General features: G+C 45.3%; 1 long non-coding RNA gene across 1 annotated transcript in view; it reads right to left on the minus strand.

Moving 5' to 3' along the window:
* LOC149855791 (uncharacterized) overlaps nucleotides 1-17,367 on the minus strand; it is a 182,344-nt gene that overhangs the window by 20,670 nt on the left and 144,307 nt on the right. The window contains exon 5 of the long non-coding RNA XR_016438418.1: nucleotides 12,806-12,868. This is a non-coding gene — a long non-coding RNA (uncharacterized LOC149855791). The remainder of the gene's footprint in view (nucleotides 1-12,805; nucleotides 12,869-17,367) is intronic.

Consider the following 17,367-nt stretch of genomic DNA (forward strand, 5'->3'; position numbering starts at 1 on the left):
GGCAAATTTCTGCATCCAGAGATGCATAAATGGGCTCAATAGGAGCTATATTAATGATACATAAGGCATACACTGATTAGGAACAGCTGTAAGTAGCAACAACAGAGGACAGAAAAAATGGAAAGAAATAGGACATATCAATGTGCTTCTGAAAGGCCTAATAAGGCATACATATAGAATAGGAGGAGAGACATTAAATGTACAAATAAAAATGCAAAATGCATGGGATATAGTTTAGTGACCTGAAGACAGGAGCACAAGTAAGAAAATTCCTGAGTTCCAAAGCTAGCTCTTTCACTGGTACACTGTATGACCTTGAACAGTCAAATCAATCCCCTGCCTCAGTTTCCCCATCTATAAAAGGAAATGTCTCTTCCAGGTTTTTGAGAGCTGTATTACTTAATGTCCATAACCCATTTTGATTGTAAACACTATAATATCTTTTACCTGAACACAGCCATGTGTACATACAGGCTGGTTTACCATGATTTATATCCAACAAGTTCAGACTTATCTGTCAAGACACATATTTGATGAGACTGAAGCATATTGAATAATCCCCTTACTTTCCCTTGTATGCAGACTTCTAACTGCAGTACAACTGCTATATGCACCACCCACTGGTGGTACCTTCTGGCCACATCTGCCACAATCTATCTTCAGCAACTTGACACTGAGGGCTTGTATTTCAAATATACCTCTGCAATCTGACAATAAAACATGCCAGAACCACTCCGCCCTATAAATTAATCCAGGGTACCAAAATCCCTGAAATATTCCAATCCTAATATAGCTCACTAAACGAGCACAAAGAAAATTTTAGCATGTTTAGGTTACCAGCCCTTCTTGCGCTGAATCAGCAGAGCTGCAAACAGTGCTTCCTGTCAGAGACCAAAAGGAAACCCTGTGACAAATTCCCACAGAACAGACAGGTGGTCTGGCACTGGTAAGAGGCATTAAAAATTACAAATCTATTTTTATAAATGAAGACTTACTGTGGACAGATATAACCGTAAATTGGCAAGACATCCAGCCATCTGCAGCACAGATTTTGCTATCCAACACATAAAACATTAAGGTGACTCTAGCCTTTGAAGAGGTTTAACACCCCTATTTAGAGAATATATTTTGCAAACCATGCTAGCAAATTGCATAATTTAATCTACTTTAGAGACTCCAAAGGGAAAGAAAATATAGCCAAGCAGTTCAGGGAAAGCTTGGTTGAGGAGGGAAGGAGGAGGTTGAAAAATTGAGGGGGATCAGCCAATACAGACAAACACAAGCCTACCAATTAATGTAAGCTGTACTTGACAAAGCTTTATTACACCAGCAGCTAAACAAACTGGCAAAACTGAATATAATCTGTTCATATAATTATTCAAAGCAGGAAGTGTGCTACACAGGAAAGTTTAATATATTTAATTGCTAAATACGTATCACAGGTAATAAATAAGGAAAAATTAATCCTGTTACAGAAACTGTGAGATTTATTTTCTGTAGAACTGTAACAATACATAATTACAACTTTTAGAATCTAAATTTATAATAGGGAATGTGTGAGTTCAATTTTTATAACCCTTGACCTACGGTTTTCTTATTCTGCTACCCTAAAATTGTTAGTTCTCATTGAGAACTCACCTACCAATTATTTGGCATATCATCACAATGGTGTACTGTAACTGCCATACCATAGGAATCTGGTCATTTAGTTGCATTGGGCTAATGCACAAGGATCCAATCTGGACTGGGGCCACACTGTGCTAAATCACCTGCTCTAGAACTTACGTAAATAGACAAAAATAGAAACAGATCTATCAGAATAATAGATATGTTAGCTTCTGAGGAGAGCATTTGCAGTCAAGTTTTCACTGAAATAAAAGGTAAGGGATTAACATTTGTGCAGAGATCAGATATAGAATATAATCATTAGAAAATAAAGAAAGCACTGTCTTATAAGAACGTATATTATATTAGTCCATTAACAAGTTAATTTACTCTTTCATAGCCTCTATCATAGCCTCCCACCTTTGCTTGTGTAGGTCTGTGTAGGTCACTAACTTTGGCAAACCCAGGAGTCCTAGACTGGTAAGTCATTAAAAATGGAATAGATTGTAATACGTTGATACTATGTTTTATATACTCCATATTTACTTGAATACAGGATGAGGTTTTTTCCCCTAATCAGCATAGGGAGAAAAGCCCCTTATCTTTCAACTGCATCCAAGGAAACCTCACTGAATACATTGTCTATCACTAAAATGTTGTAAAAAGCAGCATGTGATCAGCAGTGGAAACCAACTATGATCTTAATTAAATGCAACACTGGGCATGACTATAAAACACATAGCCCATATGGGCAACACACTGATAGGAACTAACCCTTTTTAAAAAGGGTTGTGTGTGTATATATATACATATATACACAGAGAGAGAGAGAGAGAGAGAGAGAGAGAGAGAGAGAGGGGAGAGAGAGAGAGATACATCCTCTATCATAAACTTTCCATCACACATTTTAAACTGCATAAAGAAGCCCACGCTCCTGGTACAATAAGCACAACCACTCGCCTATGCCCCCAAACACCCACCCTCTACCCTCCCCTAACCCAAATGCAGTCCCTTAGTCCAAGCCCCAATTGGGGGTTTACATTCTCAGTTCATTCGCTGTACTTGTTGCTGTCGATGTTGCTGTCACTTCCGCCGCTGCTGATCATGTTGTAGTCCTCGCTGCCTCCAGGTCCAATTGCATCTCTGTCCTCTTTACTCTCCCTGTCCACTTCCCCACCTGGGGGTCTCTGAACAATCTGCGCCAGCTGTCGCTTTTCCAGGTGTAGTTGGCTGCGTCTTCTTCATCGTCTCTCACCGATTTCCAGTGGTAGGAATGGAGTTTGCTCAGAAACATTCTAACACAGTCTGTTTCCTTGAGCTTGGAGTGCCTGTATAACAGGAGGTTCCTGCACTGCCACAGGACACTTCTGACGTAGGACACCAACCGGTCAAAGCGCGTTGTCTGGGACCCCTGCTGCTCAGTCAAGTCTCCATACAGTGCTGCCTCCCTTGTCATCAACCTGACTCCTGTCACTCCTTTAAGAAGCCGGCTTACCTTTTTCCACATGCCCTTGGCATACGGGCAGTGCCACAGGAGGTGGTTGATGGTTTCTGTTTCTTCTTGGCAGGTTTCCCTGATGCAATTGGGTCGAGTCCCTCATCCCTCCCTGTACCTCCACGCCCTCAATGGGAGTACTCAGTGTGCTATTAACCAACTCAATTCCCTGTGGTCCTTGAGGAGGTCCTTGTGGAAGTAATCTTTCTGAAAAGAGACACCATGCACCCTCTGTAGGCAGACTGCTGCAAGCCACCATGAAAGCAAATGGGATCATTTTTTAAGTGTTGTGCATGTATGCACCAGCCCTTGCCCCAAGCCAAGGTGCGAGTTTCTAGAAAACATGGCCAAAACAATGCTGAGTGGATGGCTGGTAATAATAGCAGGGGACTTCAACTGCGTCATCAGCAAGAATGACAGAGTCAGCAGCGCCTGGAAGTTAGGCACGGACAGATCTTCTAGGCAACTGAAACAACAGATCCAGGACCATAGCCTAGTAGATGCTGGTAAAGAAGCCCAAAGCCCCTGGGGGAACTTCACCCAAGTGGACCCCACAGAAGAAAACAAGACCCAGACAGACTTTGTCTTCCTCCTCAAGGAGTGGAGGGCAAAGAAAGCCCGCTCCACACCCATCTGTTTCTTGGACCACTGCCTCCTCATGATCCAGGCTGAAATGTCGTGTGTAGTACCAGAACACCACGGGGCCCTACTGCAACTGAGAGATGTGGTCCAGCTGGAATAAGACTGTGGACAGAAGATGGCAGTGCTGAACCTGGACCTGGGAAAAGCCTATGACAGTGTCATACCAGTTTCTCTTCGAGGCCTCACAGCAGATGGGCATCCCTCCAACTTTCAGCAGCTGGATAAGGACGCTGTACACAAACATAAGCAGCAGCGTGCTAGTAAATGGTTTCTTGAGCAAGTGGATTAGGATAGAGTTGGGTGTTCATCAGCCCACTCTCCCCGATCCTCTTTGTCTGCGCCACAGGCGACTGGTGCCTCTTGAGTCAGCAGCTGATTTCACTGACCTGGGGGGAAGGCAGGGTGTCCCCCAGCAGCCAAAGCCACTTCCAGAAGCAGCATGGCCACTGTTGCTGGTGGCTCTGCTCCCCAGCCAGTGCTTACAGGGGAGGCACCAGCACTCCTGCCTGCCCTCCTGGCCATCACCTAAACAGGGGGTGCAGCCTGACAGAGGTGCACCAGAGCAGCCTCTGTGCCACCACTGCTCTGCATCATCAAACCCCTGGCTTAGCACATCAGGCAGGACCCTGGGATGCACGGAGTCCAGATCCCCAGAGGAAGTAAGGAACAGGCCAAGGTCCTGGCCTACATGGATGATTTGAACATCCTGTACAAGAATAAGTGTGCAGTAGAAAGAGCCCTGTGGCACACGGATTTACAAAGCAGCAGCAGGGGCCAAGCTCAATGTGAGCAAAAGCACTTGCCTGCCCGTGGGTGAGCTCAGGGACCTAGAGTCCCTGGGGGGCTCAGTTTCCTGTGAGTGGATCAAGATCCTTAGGGTGGAATTTAACCTGAAGCGGGCCGTAATCAATTCGGATTCAGATTCGGCCCAAATCGGGGACAGTGATTCAATTTGTTGATTCGGATCACTGTCCCCAATTCTATTTGGCAAAATCTGAATCTGAAGATTTGATGCTGATTCAGTGCAGCTCGTGAACACTATGATGCTTAGAGGAGACTGGATAGGCACCTGGCTAGGGTCTTATGACCCCTGCCATCCCCAGTGCTCCTTCCTGCCCATGGCAGGGGGTAGGACTAGATGATCTGTTTATGTCCCTTCTGACTCATTGATTCTATGATTCTATGCTGGGGCAGATGGAGCGTCCCACAGGAGCATGCCCCTCCCCACCGCATGCTGAGTGGCGAACCCAGAAGTGGACCAGAAGTGAACCTGGAAGCGGACTACTTCTGGGTCCACCAGGGAGAACACAGGGTGTTCCTCCGGCTCGGCAATTGGCCGCAGGGGGACCCTAGGTGCCCTCCCAAACCCAGGAGGTACCAGTCACCAAGCCGGGGGGGGGCGTGCTCCCTGGCAGACCCAGAAGTAGACTGGAAGTGTTTCTGGTCCACTTCCAGGTCTACTGCCGAGCACACTGGGGACCCCCCTCCCCCCCATGCTCCTGTGGAACACTCCATCTGCCCCAGCATTGCAGGATTCATGAGGCACCTGGTACCTTGAGGTATGTAGAAAAAACATTTAAAGCTGTGTCTATGTCTGCATCTCCAAATCTTTCCAAATTGATTTGGAGGATTTTGATTTGATTCAGAGAAACTAAAGGGTCTCTTGATTCGATTCAGATTTGGAGATTCAGCCACCGAACTGGGCCGAAACTCTGTCAAATTGAATCAGTGACTGAAGCATCACACAGCCATAACAGACAGCCCTGGCAGCCAATCAGCAGTGAAGGGTGTGGGCACAGGCATTTTGGGCTGCCTGTCATGCAAGCAGCTCCTCCTCCCGTCTTCATCTTCTGTGGACTATGCAGCGAGGCCTGCTGGCTCCCTCTGGGGCGGAAGAATTTTATTTTCAGTAAGTCTGTTTGTTTTTTGGTGGATTTTGCAGGCATTTCCACTTTTGCAGGCAATGCTGAGTTTCATGAAATCGGTGAAATTGCAAACTCATGATTTCGGTAGGTCCCTATCTAAGGTTAATCATGAGTCTTTTGGCTTTGGATTCATATCATGCATAGCTTGTAGTATATATAAGTAGGTACAAAAGTACAGCTTAAAACCATGTTTTATGGAGTACCTACCCCAAAACTTGCAGCTGTTTTAAAAAAAATAAAATACATCAATTCTAAATCAACTAAGTCTAGTAATACCTGCACTAATTTGCCTAGATGGTAAATTATGTTTATTTCAGTGTTAGTGCTTTCAAGGTTGCCCCTTACTTCCATTTGCTCAGGGAGAGTAGGGTATGACAGTGAGGAGGAAGGGGAAGGGACTGCCAGGGGAAGAAGGTGTGGGAAGGGTAAAGGGGAAGGGAGTTACCTGACCCCTCAGATTTATTTTCCCTGCTGTAGCAGTGGAAGAAGGACAAATTCAAGGCAAACCTCAAATTATTAGATTCTATACCTGGAAAATTATAACAAATGTATACATTTTCCATATATAGAATCTAATTACTGTGGGTTGTCTTATATTTCAATGAATGCAGTTTTTCAAAAAACTGAAAAATGTAATCTAGTAAATACTGTATTTACTCGAATCCAAGACAAGGTTTTTTCCCTGGGCTCAGGGACAAAACTGAAGCTGGGCTGCTGTCTGACCTGGGCCAGCAGGAATGCAGCAACAGGAGTTCAGGAGACACGGTTGGTAAGCAAACTACAGGTGAGACTGCACGTTGTGGGGGGCATAGAAAAGAGATCATGCAGCTTGCCTGTCACCTGTGCCTGCCCCGACCCCAGCCACTTCTTCCCTCCTGCCCCTTACCTTCAGTTCTGGTTCTGGCCTTAATCCGGCCTGGCCTAGAGCTCATGCCACTCTTTCTGCCTGGCTGGGCTGGGCTGGGCTGGGCCAGATTAGGGATGCTGCCACCACTGACTGGCCCAGACCCAGAGGCCAGGGCCTAAAAAGTTAGCAGCAGAAGGGGGAGCAGGAGGTAAGGGAAGCTGACACCAATAGGTGGGAAAGATAGCAGGGAGACAGGCATAGGCACTGGGGGGCAGGGGGTAGGGGTGAGGGGAGGGGGCAGAGGACAAGTTGCAGAGGCAGTTATGGTGCTAAATGTTCACAGTATAAAATATGCAAGTAAGTTTTAGATTTTCCAGATAAGAATGTTTTTACATCAAAGGAAATCAAATGACAAGCAAGTGGTAAGAATATCAAGTAACATCTTTTTTATATGTTATATTTTTTGTACAAAAACTATAATTAGGCCAAACTATTATGAGGAAGGCACTGGAATGTGGGGCATGGTAGAACGATAATTTAAAGTGGAACACTATTGAAAGTAGAGTTGTAAATGAAGAATTCAAGTCTGCCACCAACACATTGCATACTGCCTGCCACACTAAACCAGTGTTAGCACATTTTATAAAAATCATCTATTAGAAAAATACAAGCAAAAGCTGAAGAGGAAAAATGCAAAAAAGGAATCTTATGAGATAACTGCTCAGCACTCTCTGTTTTGCTTGCCAAGGTAACTCATTAGAATTTACTCATTTTTTCCTAGTGAGGTAATATTTTCCAGCTGCAGGGTGGGAACACATCAGGCTCCCCAGATGCCCTGAGATCCACCCACCAAGCATGCCAGCCCACTACTGTGGATGGAAATTATCAGCAACAGTCTTTTAGCTTTTTAGTGTACTGCCTTGCATTGTGCATCACAGGGCATGTAAACATGAGAAATATTACTACGCTGGGGTTGCAGGAGGTATAAGGCTGGAGGCAAAGAATCATCTGTAGTATTTATAGTCTTAATGTGATGCATTACAGAAGCAATATTCTCAGTACTTATAACAAAATATGTATTTGCCTAGAACCGTCTGTATTTCACTAACATTAATAAACAAAAAAAAAGAAATCTCTCTTACATGTAGCCAACAGCTCTTGCAATTTGACTCCTCCCTTTTCCCAGCTCCTTTTTTCTTGAAGTCTTAAATCCAAACCACTTAACTTGATTAACATACAATTAAATTGTACCTCTATTTGTGTCTTCAAAACTTCAGTTTTCTACTTACATCTAAGTGCAAACTTTTTATTCACTACCTGTCACTCAGTAACTAATCATTAATGTTGTGGACTTTGGAATAAAAATAAAGTTAACAGAGACAGAATGCTTCCCCATGGGGAATTTTTGGGGGTTTTTTTAATCATGAAAGGAGTCAAAGTAAGTCAAGATATTTCATGGTCACTTGCTTAGTGATTTTTAGGGAACATACAGTACTTGATGAGAAAGTAAATTCATTAAACTGTGAAGAAAAAGCTTTAAATCAGCCTAACAAAGATCTCAGAAATCTTTCAAAGGTCTTACATAATTCTTTCAAAATGGTTTATATAACGCTTTAAAAAAACTATTTCCAAATCAACATGTTCCTGAAAGCTTATTAAATGGTGCATCACAGGTAGAGAGGTTGAAAAAGGCATCTGTACAAACAAGTTTCAAGTACTTCAGATATGAAAAGCCTGAATCCTGTTAATAACAATGAACAGTAGAGGAAAATTATACATTTGTCTGTAAAAGCAAAGACTGGGTGGTACATGATGCTCAACAGAGCAGGTAGTTTTTATAAACTGCAAATAAGCAGCTTAACTTGACCAGAGTGTATTAAAAAACACATAGTATGATGACACAAAACTCAATGAAAATCCCACTGTACAGTACACATCCAGCATAGAAATATCCTTAGATAATCAGTATATGTTACAATTTTATCACCCAGTTCTGTGAGTTCGTGAGTGCTGTGCTTGAAAACAAAGTTAGATGGAACAAGGGTAAAAATATCTGTATCTCATCCACACTGCAGCTTATACTACAAATACCACACCATTTCAGCTTCACCCTTAAACAGGCAGACAATTTCCTCAAGCTGACAAAATCCATTGATTTGAGTGAGAAGTAAAGGTACCCAGAATGTCACAGGAGGTGTTCTACACCTTAGATTAGGCCAATAAATATGAATTATGTAAAATTATATAACAAAGTTTGTTCCAATGCAGAAAAAGTTACATTGGTACACTTTTATGCTAGTGTAACTATATCTGTGCTTGTGGTTGAATAAGTGTAAAAACACCCCATAACTAAATTGCAAAATATGCATGTAGACCAAGTCAGGGGTACACTTACAGTAACTTGACACTTCAAAGCTCAGCATTTTCCATTAGAAGAAAAAATGGGTATTTTGCCATTTCCATTCATCTTGAATCAAAAAGTCTTTTTTATTTTTATTTTTTTTACATTTTCTGCAAATTAAAAATTCCAAATCTATTTGTTTTTGAAATATCAATTTCCTGACATAATTTTGATAAGGTTAAGCACCTTAAGTAGAATTTTGTATTATAATTTACAATGTGTTTACATCTATATTTTGTGGGCATATGTAGGCCTCTATATGATGCTTGCATATTTCTTACGAAAATCTTTGGATATACAGTAAACTAACTGAAACTTTCTTAACAGTATGTCCAAAACCAGATCATAGTAGGACAAGAAATGTAAAACCTGCCAAAACATCTCCACCACTCCCACAATAACTACTCCCCACAACAAAATTATCACCATTTCTGGATCTTATACCTACACCTCCAGAAATGTTATATAGCTCATTGAGTGCACTAACTGCCCTGATGGAAAATAGAAGAAACCAAATAACAACTGTGTACCAGAATGAATGCATACCGAAAATCTATCAAAGACAAAAATACCAAATTATCCATGGGTACACACTATTCACAACACAACCACTTTCTTTCCAATCTCTCAGTTCTAATCCTCAAGGGAATTTACACAACACCTTTCACAGACAAGCCTACAAACTTCATTTCATAAGTCTACTGGATATAAAATAAATACAGATATTGGATTTATGGCACATTATAACTTGCCTGCCATCTGATAACCCCAGGTAACCTCTCTACATTTTAACAGCTGCATTCTATTACTAAGTCAACATTGCCCCTTTACCCCCAGCCCACCTACCTGTCTCACATCTATTGTCTCCCATGGCCTCTGATCTTCACCACCACACATCTGCATTTTCACAGACCTTCATTTTGTATATTGGCTTTATTCCATCCAGGAGAACACAAAACACCAGCAGACTCTCCCTATTCCTAAAGAAGGATGTTTGTGCCCTAATGCTTGCAAAAAACATTTTTTCCAGCTATTAAGTTAGTCTAATAAAATATATCACATTTACCCAAATAACCTTGTCTGCATACTGCTTGACAGACACCCTTGCAGCAGGACCCAAGGGCCCAGCTAGTCTGTTTATAAGGCCTGCAGACCTTCAGGGCAGTTGCTATAGAAAGGTAAAGCTCAATGGTACCCTTTAACATTGCCATCCAGTGGCTACACAATGGCTTTTGGTTTTTCTGTTATAATTCCTTTTAACAGACACAGTATGTTTGTTGGGAGGAATGGGTAAACAAGCAGAATTTCAGAACAGGCACAGGGTCCCTGTAAGAGGGGAGGTACAGGCAGTTGTCTACTGACAGGGGGGTGAGAGGGGGCTGGGCCCTACAGGGAGTACTTGGAAGTGGTGCGGGGAAGTGCTGGTGGCATTTCTGCTTTTGATGATCACTCAGTGATCAGCTGCCGGGTGACCTGCAGACGGGGGGTGGCGGGGCACAAATGCAAGAATTGGCCCCTAGGTGCCATAGACCCATGGTACACCACTGGGTACAAGCTTAGTACAGAAGCTTTCTGTTTTTAATGAAGGAAGTGAATGTTGGGTGAGAGGGCTGGGAACCAAGGATGGGCTGGGCTGGGAGAGGGCTCTCCCCTGGATGAGGGTGCAAAAGTGAGTGAGTGAGCACATCTACATGTGTACTTACTGTGGAGTTGACTAATTAGCTCCATAGTAAAGCATCACTGTCTACATGTGTGGCGCTATTAGGCTACAGTAAACTAATTAATTCAGCCATAGGATAGTACTGCCTGATAGAAGTATATCACGGGGTGGCGTCTAGGAGTGGCCATGATCTCTCTTAGCATCCCCTACCATGCCAAGTTAGTGTCAATGCACCCTCGTTCTCACCCGCCATGTCTTTGATATTAAGAGTATTAAGGGAGGCTGCCTTTTGTCTTCCTTGGCACAGTACCCTACGTATTCAAGTCTGTGCCCCGTCTAAGGTGACTCTAATGCCTTAAAGGCAACGTGTGGCTCCTACCACCCCTGATACCACACCCCAAGCCTCGCAGATGTCCTGGTCATTGTCTAGTCAATTTCTATCTATGCCCTCATGGGCACCCTTGGCTCTTCACGTAATTGCCCGCGCCCTCACGGGCCCCCTGGAGTTCTCACCCTGGGCCCAGGCCCTCACGGGCTCTCTGGCCTCTCTCTCAGTGGCCTGCATCCACACGGACGCTCCCTGGCCTCTCTTTTCCTCACAGTTGCCCGCACTCCCTGCGGACACTGTCTGGCCTCTCTCACGGCCGTCTGACCTGCGCCCTCACAAGCATTTCCTAGCTTCTCTTTTCTCTCAGAGGCCTGCTTTCTCCATGGCCATGCCCGCAATGAGGCCTGTTCTCACGATTGGGGCCTCCCCTCGCAACCCTGCCCGCACTGGGGCCCTGTCTCACAATCAGGACTCAGGTGACCACAGCCATGCCTGGCCCCCAAATTCCCCTCTTGGGTCTTAAGTGAGCGCCCTTCCTGGGGCTCCGCCTGTACTAGGGCCTTTCTCTGTGCTTGGGGCTCAGGTGGCCGTAGCTGTACGTGACCCCTAAATCCCCTCCTTGGGTCTATGACTCCTGTGGGGCTCAGGCAGCCTCGACCTTACCTGACCCCCAATGCACTGTGCCCCTTCTCAGGGCTGGGGGCAGTGCATCCCCTCAATGCTGTGCCCTCTCTGGCACCGGGGTCCCCACACCACTGTGGAGCCCCTATGAGGCCTCCTCCAACCCCTATTAGCCTCACCTGGTCCTCCGGTGTAATAACAAACAAAAGCAATAGCATAAGCCAATTGGCTACAACTCAAAACTAAGCCTCCCAGCTAAAATGCAAACTCTAAGCCCTCTGGCTAATCATCATTCAAATCCCTACCAGGGCCTTCTCCACCCAGTCCTCAAACCAAAGCTGGCCATCCAGCTTCTCTAGGCTGGGTACTCCAGCAGAGCTCCTTCTCCCTTGGATGTCAGCAGGGAACTGTCTCTGGCCTCAGCCTGGCTTGTTTATATAGGCCAGGCCCTGGCCCCTTCTGGTCAGCTGACCAAACTGTGGTTGCCCTGGCAACCAGCACCTGTAACTCTTTATAGAAGCAGGGCACTTCAGTGTCCTGCGACAAAGTACACTCCTACAGTGGAGTTATTTAGTGCACTGCAACGTACATGTAGATGGTAACTGAGAATGGGTGGTGCACAAGGGAACTACAGTGCAGGGGCTACCTGCCATCTAGCCTCACACTGTAGCACATTTATGCCCCAGCCACCCCACTGCAGCATGTTAAGCTGGGTCAGAGCAGCCCCAGGCTGGCAGGCTGACCCCTCTTCCCCAGGCCCCCCGCCATCCAGGGCTGTGCTGCCCTAGCTCAACATGCTATGGACCCCAGGAGCAATAAACTTTGGTGCAAACTTCACTGGAGTTTATTTAGCCACGCTAATTTAACAGGTAAATGTGCCCATGAGATGGAATGTTTCCCTGCTTGCTTCTCTGGCAAGGGTCTACCTTTTGGAGCACTGTTTAACGAATCTGTTGTTTATTACTCACTATCCTATTTTAATATTTTACCTGTTTTTATGATTTATTTTCCTTTTTATTGTAAGCTGCCCAGACCCTTTTCTAGGGAGGGTGGGATATAAATCTAATAAATAAATAAAATAAAATAAAAGCTGCAATCTTATATTTATCTATTGCCAATAATAGTATAATAAATTTACATTCTAAGCAGTGTGCAAAACAGTAGTTATTTCAGGCCATGAATGAACAGACCACAGCTGTAATAGCTAATGCATGTTGGTAGAACACAACAGGATACCCACATTTTAATTTGAGGAATAAAAATTCTAAAGAAATGACTCACACTTGCATCAAGGCTACAGATACTGATCGTATCTTCATCTTGGCTACACTGCTTCCGTTTCTTCTGCAAAACAAAAATGAAACAAAATTTCAGAAATTGGTTAAGATTAACAAGTTACCTTGAAAAAATGGTCAAAAGGTACGTAAAAAGATATCACAATACAATATATAAATACTTTGTTCACTTTATAGATTTATTGATAGTTCCCAAGAAGATAAAAGCCATTTACAGCTATTAGTTCTACATTAATTAGTTCATACCACTGTTAAGTGCCACCAACAATAAAATGGAGGATAACTGAACAATTAAAATAATAAAGTCTTAATTGATCTGCAAATTCAAGGCATTATTTTTATATCCTACTACTCCTCCTCATCCCTCCATCCAGAGGTGACCTAAGCAGGGTGCGAGGCCCAGGGTAAATCAGCCCACACGGGGCCTCGCCCCCCACTCCAATCCCACACACCCCAGACCTGAAGAAGCTGCTGCTGCAATCAGCAGTGACTGCATCGGCAGTGGGGGAGGGAGGGGAGGGTAGCGAGCGGCTGAACCTGAAGCCAGCAGCATGGGGTCACCATGGGCGCTCCGCCCAGCTCCATGGAGTTCCCCAAAGCATGGGGTCCAGGGTGGTCACCCCGATTCACCCCCTCCCCCCCCGGGGCTGCCCTGCCTCCATCCTTTGCTGCCATGTCACACAGAGTAAGTTAAGTTACAAAACCTTATTTTAGGCATAATTCAGTAGTAACATAAGAATCAACCACCAGCCCAAACCTACCATGGCTACTTTTCTCTTAAAAGCCATCAGATGTGCAACCTTCATATGGGCATCCACCAAAAACCTAATTTGAACCTTGCATCAAGAACATGGAAGCTGTCACAATAACATTTCTTTAGGAATATAAAAACAGAAGCTGTAATTTTAAATTTGAACATGACAATCAAAAAAAAAGAGCTCAGACGCTGAGTAGTCACTTTACAACAAATACAACTGAACCATTAGGCATTAAATCTAATTTCCTAATTTTCTTCACTTAAATGGAAATACTGAAAACATCTTGAAGATTTAAAAAAAATAAGAACAAAGTGTATTTTATAGCTAAACTTCTGTGGAAGTCACCCCTGTGCAGACAGCCAGTATGAGACCTATGCCTTGCATAAGGCTTCAGAGCTGTGTTTAAAGAGGACCTTAAATAATGCACAGGATGAGGATTAAACACCTGCACAGATTTTAAGTTCATGGCTTGTGAAATATACTTTTCCTCCCGAAAATAGCATTTTAACAACAAATAGACACTAATGTATTTATATATGTACCATATTTACTCAAATACAAGACAAGGTTTTCCCCCCCAATTGGCATAAGAAGAAAGCCCTTTGTCTTATAAATACATACAAGAAAATCTCACTGTATACCTTGTTTATCATTAAACTGCTACCAAAAGGACCATGTGTTCAGCAACTGCATACAAGGAAATCTCACTAAATACATTACCTATACGTTAAACTATTGCCAAAAGTAGTATGTGCTCAGCAATGGAAACCAACCATGAATTTGACTGAATACAGCCAACACTGAGCATGACTATAAAACACATGGCCAAAATTGGGCAAACATGTAGATGGGAACCTACCCTTTTTTTGTTTTTTTTTTAAAGGACATATTTTCATGTCCCAGATCAAATTATCCAAATCAGGTCAGTCTGAATCATTCAAGAACCATACGTGCCCCTGCTACCGGCAACTATCCTCCACCCCAGCCTGGGGCTTCAATCTTTTGGCAGGCATCCTATGTGCAAGCCAAAGCCTAGAGGCTTGGGGTTCAGATGCCCCTGAGTTTTGCTTGCCCTCAGCTATATGGCTGCACAAGCAAGCTAGGGAGCAGTCTCTCCCATTTCCATATAGTTGGCGTGTAGCTGAGATCCTCCCACAGGAAGCTGGCTACTGGGAAGCTAACTATGAACTGTCCACAAGCAGACAAGGGTGCAACCCTCCACTACACAGTGCCATTTTAATTGCATCACCTTGGTCATGGGATTTCCCCATGCCAGAACCTAACACGTTTTGTTTGTTTGTTTGTTTTTTAAGGAAAATTTTTCATGTCCCAAGTCAAATCAGCCAAATCAATTCCAAATCCATTCAAGAACCATGTGTGGCCCTACTACCAGAAAGCATCCTCCATCCCTGCCTGGGGCTTCAGATGCTACCAAACCCTTTGGTGGGAGTCCTACATGCAGGCCCAAGCCAGGAGGTTTGGGGTTCAGATGTTCTCGAGTTTCACTTCTCCTCAGCTGTACGGCCGCAGAAGCAAGCTAGTGAGGAGTCTCCCATTTCCATAAAGGGGAAGTGGGAGTGAGAGGCTAACTATACACTACCTCAGTCCAGGTACAATCCCCACCAAGGAAGTGGGTGTCCCCTGCAAGTAGGAAAACCACCTAATTGGTCATGGTATTTCCCTTCCTAGAACTTACTTTTTTTTTTTAAATGAAATGTTCATGTTCCAAGCTAAATCAGCTAAATCAAGTCCAAATCCATGAGTCAGTGCAAAACCACAAGTGGCCCTACAACTGGCAAACATCCTTCACCCCAACAAGGACTTCAGATATTTCCAAAGTCTTTTGGCAGGCATCCTACATGCAGGCCCAAGCCCGGAGGCTTGGGATTCAGATGCTCGCAAGTTTTGCCTGCCCTCAGTCATATGGCTGCAGGAGCAAGCTAGGGAGGAGCCTCCTTTTTCCATAACATGGGCTTTAAGCCCCAACACCTCAGCAGGTACTAAACCATGCTGGAAGAACAGTTATCCCTGGGAGCGCTTAAGGAAAACTGCCTTCATGGACTCAAATATATGGTGTTTCCCTTGCAGGTAAGTTTCTCCTGCCAGAACCTGCCACATGAATTGTAGCCCATCTAAATGGGCTACAATTGGACATATGGTAATGCCCATTAAGTATGGATCCCCTGAATGCTGACTTTTTTTTCCAAGTGATGGTGAGCAGTGACACTGTATACATTTGGACTTGATTCCCACAGCTAGCTGCGCCTTTCTTTCCCATTTCCAATTGTTCCTGTTTCTTCACCAGAATTAAATGCCTGGCAAACATCATAAAATGGGACCCAAATAGTTCACCCCCCTCTCTCAGCCTGGTGTATATGATTAATGCCCTCCCTGGGCACATCCACACATGCAAGCATGTGCGCTTGCAGCAGCTCAAATAGAAGCGGTGCAAACTTGAGCCAGAGCTTTTTGCCTCAGCGCATGTACTCGGACATGCACTTTGCTGAGGAGCAAACTGTGCCACTTGGGGCAAAATAACCCTGCCTGGCTCCTCCAGGGGGAGCTAGAGCCTGGGGCCAGGACCTGTGCTCTCCCCAACAGTATAAAAAGCTGCCCTGACAGCTCAGGGCTACTTGCTCTGAGGAGCTTCTGGGCCCCAGCCAATTGGTACCTTGTGCCAGCTGGACTGCTGCAGCAGCATCCCAAATCCATTCTAAAATAATATCCCAAAATCCATGTTTTTCCACAATTAACACAAAAGACCACTCTACACACACACACACACACGCGCGCGCACGCATACATTTGGAGAGAAAGAGAGAGAGAGCAATCAGTTGGGCAATGCTTTATTGGTATATTTACAACAATTTAAAGCAATGTGGAAGCCTACCAGTGTCTCTGTCATTATAATAAAATAAATTCTAAATAACTATATGTGCACATGATGGGTGTGTGATGGGGGATGTAGTGTTTGCAGGAAGGGGGTGGGAAACGGTGTGGGGAAAGGCAGGTGTGTGTGTGTGGAGGGATGTGGGTTGGTGTGCCGCGGGGGATTGTGGGTGTGGGGGACCTTGTAGGGGGGCTGCTCAGGAGGGGTGGGTCCCCTGACCCCAACAGGGTGCCACCCCCTCACATGGAATGCCCCCCCCACAGGGCCCCAGCTCCCCCCTGGAGGGCCACAGTCCCTATCAGCCTCTCTGCCCAGGGCTCCAGACACCCTAGAGGGCCTCAGCTCCCCCGCCAAGGGCCCATAACTTACCTTTAGCAGCAGCAGCAGGAGTGGAGCACTCTGAGCCATGGCAGCAGGACCTGGCACAGCAGACAGGGGCTGCGTGCTGGGGCCAGCAGGGTCCTGCCACCCTCAGGATCCCTCTGCCACCTGGCTGGGCTGGGCCCATGGCAGCAGGACTGATGCAGTGCATGGGGGCCGTGTGCCAGGCCCAGCCAGGTCCTGCTGCCCTCGGGGCCCTTCTGCCACCTGGCCAGGCTGGGCCCATGGTAGCAGGACCTGGCGTGGCTCAGCAGGACCAGGAGCAGCATCCCTGCACGCTATACCAGGTCCTGCTGGGCAGGGGTGGGGTGGGGAGTTTTGGGCGGTGGGGCTGGTGGAGGGAGGGGACAGGCATGGAAGGGACTGGAGGTCTGGGGGACTGGTGGGCAGAGGGGCTGAGCAGGGCAGGGATTGGGGAGACTGGGAGAGTGGGTGGGGCTGGTGGAGGTCCCCCAAATGGTCCCTTCCCCCTCCTCCAGCCTCCCCAGCCCCTTACTTACTGCACTGGAGCCCTGGTGC

This window comes from Crocodylus siamensis, chromosome 11 (genome assembly GCF_052110815.1).
Source record: "Crocodylus siamensis isolate JL-2025a chromosome 11, ASM5211081v1, whole genome shotgun sequence".
NCBI lineage: Eukaryota > Metazoa > Chordata > Crocodylia > Crocodylidae > Crocodylus > Crocodylus siamensis.